Below are 9,631 nucleotides of genomic sequence, written 5' to 3'. Positions count from 1 at the left end.
AGCATCACAGCTCACACCCACAGCCAGCAAAACAGAGGCAGCCCATGACAAGGGCTTCTCTTGCAAAATACAGCAATGTAACCTTTGAGCTGCTAATCATTTTTTCTCTCTGGCAGCCAAACAAATGTTACGAAAGAGTAATTCTCAGCATCCATTGTACCCTGAGGGTTAAACATGTGTAAGAAGAGATCCAGATAGAGAGCTGGCAGCATCTGCTTCTCCTTTACTGTATGGAGAGCTCTTCTGAGACTTGAGGGATGATGGGAGTTGTCTTTTTTTTTTTTTTTTTTTTTTGCGAAATAAGGTCATGGAAATTGTCAGAGGATCATATGGAGCGATTATAGCAAAAGCACAGAAGTCTCTTCTTCCTCATATTAAAAGCCTGATTATTGTTATTTTACAGTAAAACTGTAAAGCACAAATTCTCCCCAGGAGAGCCAGGGAAAGTGCAGAGGTTTGTGCAGGGTGGTGACAGAAGCTGAGGTGGGAGTGCAGAAGGGCACAGTGTGTGAGGGGCGGCACAGGGTTGCCCATTTGGGGCCAGCATCCAGGGCACAGGGCTTCAGGAGCTGTCACTGTCCCTTCCACGGAAGAAAATGCAACTGCATTTCAATAAAAACCTATTTTAAATCAGAGTGGGTCTGATTTCTAATACTCACTCCCCCTGAGCCAGCAAAAAGCCACAGGAGTAGCAGTGGAGGCAAAGCCACAGTACAAGAGTGGCTGAAGGTAACCAGGTAATCCAGCCAGGGCCAGTTTAACTTCCAGCAAGTTTTTACCTTCTTTAATAGTCCTTTTAAATAGTGGTGTGGAAGCAGTGTTTTCCTAAAGATGCTGGAACAGAACAACCTCACATAATCATCAGCCTCAGCATGTCCACATGGCTTTGCCTGGCACCGCTGGGGATGAGACTTTCCCTGGGCTCCAGCCCACTTTTTCCCAGGTTTACCATGTGCTGGGGTATCCCTGCTGTTCCCCTCAACCACCCTGCACCATTTCCCTGACAAAATAATTTCATGTTTAACTAATACTTTGACTGAGCCATAAGAGCAATTCCCTGGCTCTGGGAAGGGAAAAGCTCCTCGTGGGCAACTTGAAATGCAGCACTTGGGCAGTGAGGCTGACTGTGATACTCAGAAATTGCATTTTATGGTACTTGGTTGATTCAGAAGCTTACCAGGTACCATCAAGAAATCAGTCTTCAGTGATTAGCCCCTAGCCTCAGCCTGGGTGTTTTCCTTATGGAATGAAATTAGTTCAGTGTACATGTGAGCAGTGAGACACCAACAATAAGCTTTGTTAGAACTGAGCATTTCTTTAACTTTGCTGTCTTCCCTACAGGCCATGGAGGAAGTGACTAACTCCTGAGCAGGCAGCCATGGAGCTGGTGAGAGATTTCAGGTATGTGTTGGAAGGTAAAAAATGTGCTGGTGCCTGTTAGTCAAGCACTAATCAGCACTACATCTAAGAAAGACTTCTCCAGGGAAATCATGGACTGCTAATTTGGAGGGAGGAAACAGTGCAGATTTTTTTCCACTAGGATGATAAAATAAAGGTCTCCGGCTGAGATACCCATTTGGGGAGATGAATGATAATTTGCCAGGACAGGGGACAGCTGAAATTAATAATGATATTCTGCTGTAATTTATACTGCTCAAAAGTCAGAGTCAAATCAGTGTAGTCACTAGGGATCTGTACCTGATTTCTCTGAATGAGAATTTGTTCCATTAATCTGGGTGGCTTAAAGGGAAGACTGTAATAACTCTGAGCACTGGGCTTCAGTTGGTCCAATGGTCTCTTATCAAGGACAAAAAAAGACCTGTGAGTTACAGGGTCTGTGTTTTTGTAACTAGATTAGTTCGTGTGATGTGGCTTGGCAGAACTTGTGATTCCCTCTAACATGGAGGGAAGTTACCAGAAGTATTTTCAGTTTGCCAGCTGCAGTACAAAACCACACTCACCCTGTTCCCCAGTTTTACATGGGTAAATGTTTACATCAAGTACTGCACCAAATTTTAAGAAGTGAGCTCTCCACACAAACCAACAAAATCTTCCAAGAGTCAGCTGTGCTCTAAAAGACTACAAAAGTCACAGGGGCAAGAACTGTCCCTCTTGACCTTAAGGGCAACCAGGTCTCACCTTTCTTTTGGCTTGTGCCTCTGAAAGGAGCCTCAGCACATCCAACTCCAGAGCCACCCCACAGCTGTGAGCCCTCCCTGCCACACTCAGGTTCCTATCTCAGAGCTGGAAGGGCAAAACTACCTAAAATGCTCTCAAAAGGTTAAAAATAAAAATGCAATAGAAATTCTGGCCAAGGAAGGATCAGCCCTGGAAGCTTTCTTATTCTCAGTTTGAGCTTGGACATGTGGAAAAAATAATAGTCATGAAAGGATTCACAGGCTCTCCCAGTACAGATGAACAACAAACAATGCAAAGGCAAAAAGAAAAATAATAGATAAATTTTTATTACCCTCTGAGCAGTTGTAACATGGAAATTAGGACAGGATAACAGGCAATTTAATGCCAACATATGCACTGGAAAATTGGAGGTGGCCACAAAGAGGATTAAATATGACTGGAGAAACAGCCAGCACTGGTATGGGAGAATAATCAAAATAAGCAAAAAGGAGAAAGGGAATGAAGATAAACACTACCAACCTTTGCTACACTGTTCACAGAAATGTCAAGGGAAAACTCAAACCCATGCAGCCACACATAAGGAGAGCAAATTATCAGCCTGAGCAGGAGGACATGCCTGGACAAGAAAAAAAACAATCAATCTCTGTGGGGTGACCTAAATCCAGCAAAAAGAACAAAAAGGTTCAAGTATTGCAGAGTTAAACTGAAAGTTTTCTGATTGGGTTTTTTTTCTGTAGGTTTTAATTTTTTTTTTATATTGATCAGAGGAAAAAACCTAAGAAAAAGAATGGAAGTTGTATTGCTGCTTCAAAGCAAGAGATGGTACAAAGCACGTGGCTGAGAGGGGAGTGTGAGCACCCACAGCGTGTGCAGGTCTGCTCACAGCCAGCCTGAGACTCTGCTGTGACAGAGCAGATTAAAGCAGTGCTGGGGTGGCCAAAACCACGCAAAAACCACCGTCACAAAACCGGTAAAACCACCCAAAACCACCCCAAAAGCACCGAGTCACAGCCAAGGTGCCCCAGAACTGGGGGGTGGGAAGCTCTGGAGGAGGTGTGATGGACCATGGTGGAGGGAGGGCATCACTCCTGTTGCTGCAGCACAGTGGCATGTTGAAACTGCAAGTGACAGCTGCAGGTCACCAAGATGCACAAAGGCTTTGCTGAGTTGGGTTCAGGTCGTGAAGAGCACAAAGTGCTTTACTGGGACAGGGCTCACCTGGGAAAGCCCATTCCAGCCCCTCACATCTGCTGCAGGGCCCAGGGGCTGCACCTCAGTCACGTCCTTCAGGGTGAGGAGATGGCCCTGCCCGGGTGCTGAGCAGCAGAGCTGTCTGGGATGATTTTCACTGCCTTGGAAGAAACAGAGAGGGTGACCTTGAGCAGCTCCAGAGCTGTGGGTTTGCCCTTCACCTTCACTCATGGAAATGTTCCTTTTCAGGCATAAGCACGACTGACCTCAAGTACGTGGGCAAAATGTATATTTACTGCTATAAAATGACAGCAAGTTCACTGACAAAAGCAGATTGGGCAGCTGGTGGGGATTTTTAATCACAGAGAAGATTCAGTGGTCACTGAATGTTAATCCACAGCTGTTTACAGAATCATATTGTTACTGCAGCATGTTGGTTTTTCTTTGAAGGAGTTTAAACTGTATTCTGACAACATAATGACACATGGTTATTAGATTACTTTAAAAGAGCATTTAGGCGGTATACAATGATTTTTTAAACGTATATATAATGTGAATCCATATACTTTATATATAAATATATCTAGCCCTGCAGGATATGTCTTACAGGAAACAAATACATATGAAGATATCTAGCTATGCAGGATGTCTTACAGGAAATAAAGGGGGCTGGTGATAGCTTCTCATAAAATTTTATGTTGTGGTTTTCTGGCTTTCGAGATGCTGCTGATTTCTCCATTTAAAAACAAATAGAAAGAAACCCAAAGAAAAAAAGCCTAGAACAGTACTTCAGAGACTTAGTTCTAAGCTTTCATATAAAAATATCAAATGACTGTATTACTGTTCTCCTACTTGTAGTGTTAACTAATCCAAAGGAAAAAGGAAGGAGAGATAAGGCACTGGGATGGGACCTGAGGGGATGACACCAGTTCTGTCTGCCTACACTTCCACAGTGGATGTGTAAAATGAGGATAATAATTGCTCTACTCCCACTCTCAGTTTATGAGCCCATGGGCCATACATTGCTTTATAACCTAGAGCTGGGGCTTCTGGAAAGCAAAGAAATAAAGGTGGAGTTGGCCTTTTCCAAACCAGCAAGGATTTGCTCTCAGGATGGAGGCCACAGAATGCAGCACTCTGAGTCTGCAGAGGGTTCCAGACTCCCCAGCTCTGCCTGGGATTGCTTGGCCTGTGACCTCCTCAGATGCTCAGATCCTGGCTGGGTGCAATCAGCTTTCAGCCTGCAAAGCCATCTAAGCATGCAAACTGCTCGGGGAAGGTAGGAGAGCTCAAGGACTTAAAGATGTTTAATTGGCTTATGGAGCTAAACTCCTTAAAGAACTTAAGCTGCTGTGAAAAGGGAAGCTGGTTTAAATCCCCAAATCTCCCTGCTGGAAAGTGAAGCCCAAGTGTGCTGTAGGGTGGCAGCTGAGGGCCGGGCTGTGCCTGGCTCCTGCACAGCAGCCATCAGCCTCCAGAGGGGACAGGTTTCCTGGCAGGCACAGAAGCTGCTGTGGCCAGGACATCTGGCTCCCCAGTGACTTTGGACTAGTGAAGCTGTCTGAGAGGCTGCTGAAAGCAGCTTTAATTTGGGGAGGTCTGAGCACTCTTTCACACCCTAGGATCCAGAAAGGGACCCATGAGACCCATGAGAAGTGGAAACCAGGAGGTCTGTGAACATGTGGTGCCTTTGTTTCTACTTTATTGAAGTGTTTTTTTTTTAGTTTTGGGGAGGCTTATTGTTTTTATTGTTTGGTTTCTGCTTCAGCTACTGGCTGTCATTATATCTCATGTGGCAATAAAATGACACTATTTTCTCCTTAGGAGAAAATAAAAAAGTCACTTTTCTTCTTAATAAGCTTAGAGCTTTAGTTATTCCAAGTGGGCACATTAAAACATTCTGTCCTCAGCATTAACTTTTGTGTCCCCTCCTTTAACTGAATCCAAATCTTCTTTTCTGCTCTGTGCATTACTAGAAAGATGCTGCAGCTGCAGCCTCAGCACAGCAGTGTTGGAGGGAAAGTCCCATCCCTTTTCTTCCCTTGCTGATGCAGCTGATCCCATCAGCCCTGTCCCTCAGCACTGCACTGAGCTGTTCCCTCAGCTCTGACACAGTTTGTGTCTCTGGGGCTCTGGGCAGTGTGCAGGCAATGGGAGGAGGGTCTGCCCACAGCCCTTCACCCCACAGTGTGCAGGCTGGGCTTGCACATAACCTGGCACGAGCTGCTGTTCAGGTGATATTGTTTCAATGGGTTAATTTGGCAGTTGTTGCCAAGTTATCAATAAAAACAGTGAATACACCCAGGCTCAGACCTGTGCAAACACATTGCCTTCCCACAAAACTTCCATGACTAAATATCACTGAATGACTGGCAGATGTACAGAGCCTTCCCATTCGTCCCAAACTTCTGAACAACTTGTCTGATTTAATTTTTAAAATGTTTACAGTCTCAGCTGACAGCTGCACTGTGCAGCAGCAACATCAAGGCCAGTGCACCTACTCAGTGCTCTGCCCAAAACTCTGTGAACGGCAGAGAACAGACAGAGCCCCACGAGAGCTCCTGCCAGGCTGAGCATGGTGCTCCAGGCACACGTGAAACTCGGCTGGAAGCTGCATGCAGGTTATTAATATACAAAGATAATGTTTAGATAGGACTGGCACAGATCTACAGGAAAAGACACAGACTTATTCATTAGTTACTGTTGGAAGAGGACACTGCTGCTCAATGCCTAAATGAGCTTCCCTTTGCCTTTCCCATCCAGAAGACACACACATACAAATTAGACAGCCTCCCAAATACAGGATACATTTCCCTTGAGGAAAAGAGGAGAATTTAAAAGGCTCAGGCACTGCACTGGGGCACCCAAGTGTGTTTGAAATGGTCGGAGTTGGCAAAATACTGAGATGAAAAGCAGCTTGGAACTAAATGGAAGTTGGAGCAAGAATAGAGGAGACTTCCCCAAAGATGTTTAATAGGTCACAGAGGGCAGGTTTTGTTCCAGAAGGCTGGATAGAGGTTTATAAATTACAGTTCCTCTTTTGCTTTTTTTTTTCTCCTCTAAGAAAAGGAGAAGCAGAGGGCCTGGGAAATGCAGATGTGTAAGAGGGACTTGAGCAATGAGTTGGGCTTTTTTTGTAGCTAAGTCAAGGTTAAAATTGTGTAATTTTGTAAGGCACAGGTTAGGCTTGCAACAGGACTGAAAAAATCTGTTTAATTTACTAATAATGTGCCCAAACTGACACACAACATTGAGATGGTTAAAAAGATAAGATAAAGTTAATTTTTTAAAATAATTTTTTGAGTAAGAAAGGTGTCCCCACATTTAAACTTGTTGATCTTTGTTTTTTTTTTCCTTTGGGAAAGAAGGGAACAGAAACCAAACCAACTCCCTGCCCCAAAACCCCATGCCCAAGACTTTAATCTGACAATTCCTCCCAACTAAGGGTGATTCAGACACCAGTTCCTTTTTAGCTAACCACTGAACTTCAGTGGCTCGGATAAAAGGGAACCATGGTCTGAGTCATCCAGAGTTAGTATTTGGTTGGCAAAGCCATGCCTCCAGGATTTTCTAAAGTCAAAAAACCCGTGCACGTCTGCCAGAATTTCCACAACTTGTCTTGCTTTCAGAAGAAGACTGTCTGCCATGTGATATTTTGACTGATAAATTTAATGTGGTAGCGATTAAACTGTGCACTGTAAGTTTTCTTTTTGGTTTTATTTTTTTTCTTTTTTTTTGTTGGGTTTTTTTTTTCTTTTTTTACTGAGAGATATGCCTGTAAAGAGGCAGCAGCTATTTTTTTCCATAATTGCATCTGTTTCAGAGAGCAGACAGATGTTGGGCTGAAATTCATTACGGTATTCATAAACTCCATTGGGATCTGATGACCTAGTAACATATAGCTACTGTTCCTTGCAAAGTGTTTCAAAGTGTTCTTATTTTGAATGAAGAAATAAATTTGCAGAAGATGGGAGGGAAGGGAAAAACCTCTAACAAGGCAGATGGCTGCACAACAAGAAGATACAATAGTTATACAAAATGTGAGAGTTCAATTTATTTCAATAAATTATCTTTATTTTGCAAAATTGCCAGCCAGCCTTTGTGCACTGGTATCATTGTAGCAGGCAGATACTCACTTGGTATTCTGCTATAAGGCAGAGCCACAGTGAAATACTCAGTGACAGAGGAAAGAAAAGAAAATCAGAGTAGGAAAAATTCTCATGGAGAGACAAAATAATAGAAAGAGCTTTGACACTGGGAAGCAGTTATCTATATAATTCATGTATTATGGTACAAAATTACTGCTGAGGATTCAACTGGTGCTGGAACAGAGTCCAAAGACAGGAGTGCAAAATCCCATTGTTACAGAGGATACGACTCCTCTCCCTGGAAGGGTCAGTGTGGCTGTTTTCAGGGAGAGCAGGGCTGTGTGCTGGGCTGTGGGAAGCTGGAAATCTCCAGTAGCAGCATTTGTTTCCTTGAGGAACTGAAGGGCTGAGCTGAACCAGGGCTCTGCAGTGCTGGGTCAGGGTTATCAGTGCTGCGGGAGGGCTCCTCGTGCTCCCTGTGCCCGGTGTGGGCACAGCCTGGCACGGGCTGCCTTCTCTGGGTACCACAAAGAAAATAAACTCCTGCAAAACTTCCAGTGAGCAGCATTTGGAGCAATGCACATTTTGGGGGAGACCTATACATTAAGTTTTAGCCTTGGGAAATGAGGTGGATATCCTGGCTGGGATTACAGCAGTCACAGGCACTTTTTCCAGCTTGCCTGTCCACTCAGGAATCCTTTGGGAAGGAAGCTGCTTGGTCTCATTTTGGATATCCTGTGAAACTGAACCAGCATGTTTGCCAGGAACAGAAAAAAAGTTATTTCATTTTTAAAGAGCTGAAAACTACTGTATGTGCTTCTGAGTACTGTACGGGAAATTACTGTTTTGGTTTGTTTGTCTGGATTTCTGGTATTTCCAGTTTACTCAGGATAGCAGCCCTGTCTTGATCCTAGTGCAGCAGCCTCTGCAAAGTGGAAATCTGGAGACAGAGTCAGGTTTAAATATGACTTTCTGGCTCAGCCTTACTGTATTTGGAATGAAGTGGGAAATTTCTTTAGTTCAAATAGGAGAAAGCATGAGAAATATTCAGAGCACAATCCAACAATGCATTGAAAACAATGACACTTTACTGTGCTTTCCAAGCACTGTAGGGATGGGTCCCAGGAATGCTGAAGATATGAAGTGGATTGTGTCAGATTTTGTTCACTTTTTTTTTTTTTTTTGCATCTTTTAACAAAATTGGAATGTAAGTGGATGTCCATGGCCTGAAAATTAAATCTTCCCTTCGTAGTCCAAAAACATTTTGCAGCAGCTGCACTAAGTTATCCTGGTATTCTCCAAGGTGTGACCTGATAAAAGTATTCTCTGCTTTTCTGTGGCCATGAAATAGTACTCATGGCACGGTGTTACTGCTGCCAAGCTAGCACCCAGACTTATCCAGGCTGTACACAAGCCTTTGGAGACTTTTAATGTGTAACCTTAGCCAGCCAAGAGCTGTCCCCTAAAGAAGCACTGAGGAGATGTCTAAAATCTCTAGTTCATATAAAAGCCAAAAGTAATGGGAATTTAATGAAGTATTTTTATTCTGGAAGATAAGTGCGGATGTTGGAGCATCAGCATCAGTCTGATCAGGTGCCTCAGGCATGGGCATAACGCAGGTTCCTTACAGAAGGTAAGAAAACTTCCAACAAAACAAATGTCTCAGGGAGTGTTCCAGTGCCAAGGAAAGCTGGTGTTCATGGAGACCCTGTCTGAGACTGGTGCATGTGCTGGGGAGCTGCTGCAGACAGGATCCTGGGAAAGGCTGGCACCTGGGATTGCTCTCCACCAGGAAGATGGGAGCAGGGGAACCCAGAAGCTTGAGGAGGGGTTTGTCTCCTACCTCTATAGTTGGGAGCCTAAATTGAGTTTGGGTTTCATGTTGGGTTTGTATCCTGAAAATGCTGGGAAATATATGCAGAGGGCTGGCTCTGGAGTCACAGATGTGGCATGAGCTGCTGAGCCTGGCTGCTCCCACAGCAATGGGAGTGGCCGGGATGTCCATTCCCTGAGCACCATCTGGGTGATTATTTCAATAAAATCTTCATGTGTGTTGAAGCTTTTCTGAATGATAATTTTCTGAATTTATAGTTCAGAGAACAGAGAAATTATGAAAAGAGTCAGTTTGTCCTTTTCAGTTTAAGCTCACAGTTTAAGAAGCTGTTTATTTCCTGTAGACCAGAAATCTTGTTATCTTATGAGTTATCTTGTTT

The 9,631-nt window shown here is 43.9% G+C and overlaps 1 protein-coding gene across 1 annotated transcript in view; it reads left to right on the top strand.

Moving 5' to 3' along the window:
- The first annotated feature begins 1,382 nt into the window (after positions 1–1,382).
- Positions 1,383–9,631, top strand: part of NRK (Nik related kinase) — a 100,988-nt gene continuing 92,739 nt past the window's right edge. Inside the window, exon 1 of the mRNA XM_072929105.1 lies at positions 1,383–1,401. The gene's annotated coding sequence lies outside the window, so the exon portion shown is untranslated. The remainder of the gene's footprint in view (positions 1,402–9,631) is intronic.

This window comes from Taeniopygia guttata, chromosome 4A (genome assembly GCF_048771995.1).
Source record: "Taeniopygia guttata chromosome 4A, bTaeGut7.mat, whole genome shotgun sequence".
Classification (NCBI taxonomy): domain Eukaryota; kingdom Metazoa; phylum Chordata; class Aves; order Passeriformes; family Estrildidae; genus Taeniopygia; species Taeniopygia guttata.
This window is presented reverse-complemented; position numbering and strand designations above follow the sequence as displayed.